We start from the raw sequence: 6,000 nt of genomic DNA, 5'->3' as shown, positions 1-6,000 counted from the left end.
ACTGATACCCGTTGCCCCGAATCGACGATCTCTTCGATCAGTTACAAGGGGCAAGTTGGTTTTCAAAAATAGATTTGCGGTCCGGGTACCATCAGTTAAGGGTGCGGGATGAGGATGTGTCAAAGACGGCTTTTAGAACGCGATATGGGCATTACGAGTTCTTAGTAATGTCCTTTGGATTAACGAACGCACCCGCCGCGTTCATGGATCTTATGAATCGAGTTTGTCGGCCCATGTTAGACAAATCCGTTATAGTTTTTATCGATGACATCCTGGTTTATTCCCGAAGTAAGGCCGAACATGCATGCCATTTACGTGAAGTTCTTGAAGTACTCCGCAAGGAGAAATTGTATGCGAAATTCTCTAAGTGTGCTTTTTGGCTTAGAGAGGTACAATTTCTCTGCCACGTGATTAATGCGGATGGTATCTTAGTATACCCGTCAAAAGTGGAAGCCGTTATGAAATAGGTACCTCCAAAGAACCCAAGTGAAGTGAGAAGCTTTTTGGGTTTAGCAGGCTATTACAGGAGATTTATCCAAGATTTTTCTAAATTGGTCTTGCCATTAACCAAGTTAACCAAGAAGAATGAGAAGTTTACATGGGGTGCAGATCAAGAAAGGGCGTTTCAAACCTTGAAAGAAAAGCTATCGAGTTCCCCGGTACTAACCTTACCTGATGGAACGGAAGACTTGGTGGTGTTTATGGATGCTTCACACCAAGGGTTGGGATGTGTTTTGATGCAAAGGGGTAGAGTCATTGCCTATGCTTCCAGGCAATTGAAATCACACGAAAGTAATTATCCAACCCATGACTTGGAGTTAGCTGCGGTAGTGTTTGCTTTAAAGATATGGAGGCATTATCTATACGGTACGAAAAGTGCAATTTATTCTGACCACAAAAGCCTTAAATACTTTTTCGAGCAAAAAGATTTAAATATGAGGCAACGAAGGTGGTTAGAACTTCTTAAAGATTATGATTGTGAGATCCTTTATCATCCGGGCAAGGCTAATGTAGTGGCCGATGCCCTGAGCCGAAAGGATTATCCGCCTCCAATTCAAGTAAAGTCCATGAAGATGGTAGTTTCACCTCGATTCCTCAGGATGATTAAGGAAGCCCAAATCAAGTCACTAAGCGGAATGGATTCTAGAAAGGAAAGAACAAAGGGGTTTGTGGATAAATTCGAAGAGAGATCCGATGGAATTAAGACCATGTATGGTCGGATTTGGATACCTCGGTTTAGCGAAGCAAAAGGCGTGTTACTCGAAGAAGCTCACAAATCCCGATTCTCGATTCATCCTGGAGCTACAAAAATGTATTTGGACTTGAAGAAAAGCTATTGGTGGCCCGGTATGAAACGTGATATCGTCAAGTATGTTGCAAAATGTTTGACGTGTTTGCAAGTGAAGGCAGAACATCAGAAACCATACGGGAGGTTGCAACCGTTAGAGATTCCGGTATGGAAATGGGAAGAATTGACGATGGACCTAGTGACCAAGCTTCCTAAGACAAGGAAAGGTCACGATGCTGTATGGGTGATCGTGGACCACCTCACCAAGAGCGCGCACTTCTTACCCATTCGGGAAGCTTTCTCTTCTGAAAAGATGGCGGAGATTTATGTTAACGAGATAATATCATGACACGGAGTCCCTGTATCTATTGTGTCGGATCGAGATACCCGATTCACATCTCGATATTGGCAAGGTTTTCATGAGAGTATGGGTACAAAATTACATTTCAGTACCGCATATCACCCCCAAACAGATAGTCAGTCTGAGCGAACCATTCAAACACTCATCGACATGCTGCGAGCATGTGTGATAGACTTTGGGGGAAGTTTGGATGACCACTTGCCATTAGTGGAGTTTTCATATAATAATAGCTACCATAATAGCATTCAAATGGCACCGTATGAAATGTTGTACGGAAGGAAGTGTAGGACTCCCATTTGTTGGGGAGAGGTGGGGCAAAGAGAAATTGCGCCCAATGAGGTAGTAGCTAAAACCAACGAAAAGATCGACCTTGTTCGGGCCCGTTTAAAGGCGGCTCAAGATCGACAAAAGGCTTATGCAGATCGAAGAAGATGACCGATCGAGTTTCAGATAAGTGATCACGTGTTATTAAAGGTTTCCCCATGGAAAGGTGTAATCCGTTTCCGTAAGCGAGGCAAGCTAGGCCCCCGTTACATAGGACCTTTCAAGATTTTAGCCCGGGTTGGGAAGGTAGCATATCGGTTGGAACTACCGCCAAACTTAGATGGAATACATGACACCTTCCATGTGTCACAATTGAGAAAGTGCTTAGCGGATGAAATGGCATACGTGCCCCTCGACGATATTGAATTGGATGAAAGATTGAATTACGTTGAAAGACCGATAGCTATCAAGGATTCCAAAGTAACGCACCTTCGGAACAAAACTATAAAGCAAGTCTTGGTGCAATGGCAACATCGGAAAGGATCGGATCTTACATGGGAATTAGAAGATGAGATGAGGGAGCACTACCCGACATTATTTGGTACGTGTTAAGGTTTCGGGGACGAAACCTCTTTTAAGGGGGGTAGATTTGTAACACCCCAAAATATGCAATTTATTTATGTTACTTAAGATGTCTAGTCATGTTATATTTAACCTAGTTAAGTATGTATATGTTAGTAACTTGATTAGAAGGAAGGTTGTATGACAAATAAAATATCTAAGTAATTAGAAGGACTAAACTTGTTAAAAGGGTTGGAAGTTTACTAAAAACAAATAAATAAAACAAAAACAAAAACACACACCCTGGTGTGATGGTGTAGATCGATCAGAGCAAAGGGGGGAGGAGACAAACCCTAACTTCATGAAATCCTCAAGAATTGAAAGAGATTAGGAGCCGAAACTAATGCATGAACTTGAAACCTTAACTATCTAAACTAGAACAACAAGCGGTAAGTCGATGTTTCTGTTTTGGATGAATTGTAGAAAGTGGGTTTTAACCCAATCATGAAATTATGTGGAAATTATATGTAACTGAGAGTTAGGGTTTCATAATGGTTCGAAAATTCTGCTTGATTTCTGATTGATTGAATGATTTAAGTGTATTACCCAATTGTTGTGAAGAAATCATAAACCCAATGTTTTGCATGTATGCTATTAGATGAAAATTTATACATGATCTTGGATAGAGATAGAAAAATTAGTTAAGATGGTGTAGGATGAAAGAAAGTTATGAACTTGATTGATTCTTGTTAGTTTAGAAGGTGAATAAGTAGAGTTATGCTATAAATACTTGTACCTTGTGCTTTGTTAATAATGTGCACACCAAGTGTTTCACAAAATGCCTCAATGAAAATGTTAGTCTTGTGAGCCATAAACTTTATGTGAACTGAATATGTTTATGAAGCATGAGTAAATTGTATGATGTTTTATCGATCGATATGTGTAAATGAGTATGAAACATAAACTAATAGAAGGAATGGTTATATGTAGGCGTTAAGGAAGAAAGTTCGAGTCAAGTGAAGCAACAAGGGAATCAAGATCGAGGTACGCTTCTTGTACAATTTATGATTTCTATTATAACAATATGTTTATCATTAAATGTGTTAATTTTTAATCGAGTATGAAAGAAGTATATGTATGGACCGTTTTATGAACGGGTCGAATGATGAAATTGTAAGACTAGAAGGAAAGGCATGGCGTTCCTTTTGGAACATACTACCATGCAAGAATGAAAGTATGTAGTAAAGCACAATTTGCGAATGTTATAGTGATTACAAGTTAGTGAGTTGGGTTCCTTGGTTTAAAGAAAGAAATTTAGTTCTAACGAGTTTCATTGTTGTGACCATGTAGGTAAATCTCAAGTTTAGTTTTCATGCTTTGCCCGGATTGAACACACTTCAAGACCCGCTCTACGCTCCGCTACTTTTGTAAAGAAGACAACGCTTAATATTTTGGTCACTTTGTTTAAGTCTAGTAGTTATAAACTTAGTACTTGTATGTATTTTTAACTTATCAAATTTCGTATGCGTGTCAAGTCGTTTGATGGTATATAATATGTCTTTTTTAAAAGCGTCACGTTAAATCTATACTTTGAATGTGAAAAACAGGGGACAACTCCTAATACGAATGGGTCATGCCCAAATTTCTTTAGAAATAGTACGTAATTAGTTTAGTAAATTGAAAGAAATTTTTGGGCGTTACATTTTTGGCTTCTAAACTTGTTGAGATAATGCAACCCTTTTGTAAAATTTGTCATTTTTAGTTACTGACTTCGTTACGGGTTCATTTTTCACACTCTTTTTCTCAACAACGATTGGTGTTTTACCCTTGTTGTCAACTTTCTTCTGTTGAATCTTCACAGTTTCAGTCTTAGACTTCACATTGGTACACTTTCGTGCAATGTGACCAACTTGATTACATCTAAAGCAAGTGCGAGTATCACCGCCTCGACTTGTGCCTTCAGACTGAGCCTGCGAAGTTCTCTTTTCAAAGAACTCTTTGTTTGATTTCGAAAAAATTTCTTTCTCTTCATCAGCAAGTGAACTCGAACTGTTCACAAACACCTTCTTTTCAGCAAACTTCTTGTTTTGAACATTCCATTTCTGATAACTCCTACCACTTTGATAACCACCCGACCAGTTGTTTCGATTGTTATTATAAAAACGTGGTGGATTAACATATTTCTTATTATAAACTTTTTGTTTCTCAAAACTCATTTTTCTCTTTGATTGACTCAGATTGTTCACTTCTGACAACTCAACTTCAACCAACTTGAAAACATTTGTCAATTTGTTCATGTTTACATTCTCAATCGGAAACTCTGAATCCGAAAAAAACTTATCCGAACCCAACATCTTGTACATGACAAGATTTGATTCTTTACTTAAGTTGTTCTTGGACTTTTGTTTCGGAATGTATTTGTCCAAGAAACACCCGTCTTCCTCAGTAGTGTCACTATCTGTTTTTAGAACTTTTTTTACAACACTTTTTACTACATCATTTTGGACACTATCGTCATTGGAAGATGTGAACGTGACATCAATGTTCTCAGGAAGTTTCACTTCACTTCCTTCCTCAAGTTCAACCAACCCAGATTGCTTTTTCGTGTAGTTATCCAGAATCGGCGGTGGAACTTTGTGAAAACCCACCCCTGTTCCATCAGAATACACGTCTTCGCCAGCTTTGTTTTTCCCGATGGGTTTGGGAACAATGTGCTGCAACACAAAGCTTGCGGAGCTATAGCTGTTAAGCTTCAACTGGATTCGCTCGTTTTCAATTTCAGCCTCTTGAAATTTAAGTTTCAAATTAGCGATTTCATCCAGTTGTTTGTTGATTGATTCTTCTTTTACTCTCAGCACTGCTTTCTTTAAAAGTTTTACCATTTCGATCATCACTATCTTTCACTGTGCTTTTAAGTTTTTCAAACTTTTCATAAATTTGACGGTTTTCAAGAATTAACCTTTCATTTTCATGTTTAACTTTTTCATGTTCAATTTTATCAGTTTCAATTTGAGCAGTTAATTCTTTAATCCATTTAGTTGAAGCTTTAATTGTTTTGTCACGACCAAGAATCTGATTCTCAACGCTTCGGACCTTTGCTGTCAGATCTTTAATTTTCTCACCGTTGAGATACGTGACAGTATTACAAAATTTGCACTCTTTGTTGCAATTTTTGCAATCAACATTTCCTTCGATCTTTTTACCTGACACATTCGTTGACGAGTTTGGACTGACCTGGCCTTTTGACTCAGACACGGAGTTAGAGTCTACCTCAAGTGCTTTAGCAGCCAGCACTTTGTCAGCCATTTTTCCCAGGTTCTCTGCAGTCAACTCCTGCGTTGTATCAATAACTCCAGTATCAATCTTCTTTGATTTTTCGATCTCTTCTTTCTCCTTTTTCTCTTTCTCTTCTTTCTCTTTCTCTTCTTCTCTCATTTTCTCAGTTGGAGTTCCCCACCATTTGTTCTGCCAATACTCATCTTCTTCTTTTAACTCCTTGATGATGGCTTCCAGATCAAGCGTTTTG

The sequence above is a fragment of the Helianthus annuus genome, chromosome 15 (genome assembly GCF_002127325.2).
Source record: "Helianthus annuus cultivar XRQ/B chromosome 15, HanXRQr2.0-SUNRISE, whole genome shotgun sequence".
NCBI lineage: Eukaryota > Viridiplantae > Streptophyta > Magnoliopsida > Asterales > Asteraceae > Helianthus > Helianthus annuus.
The sequence above is the reverse complement of the archived record's forward strand: the minus strand, read 5'-3'. Positions refer to the sequence as shown.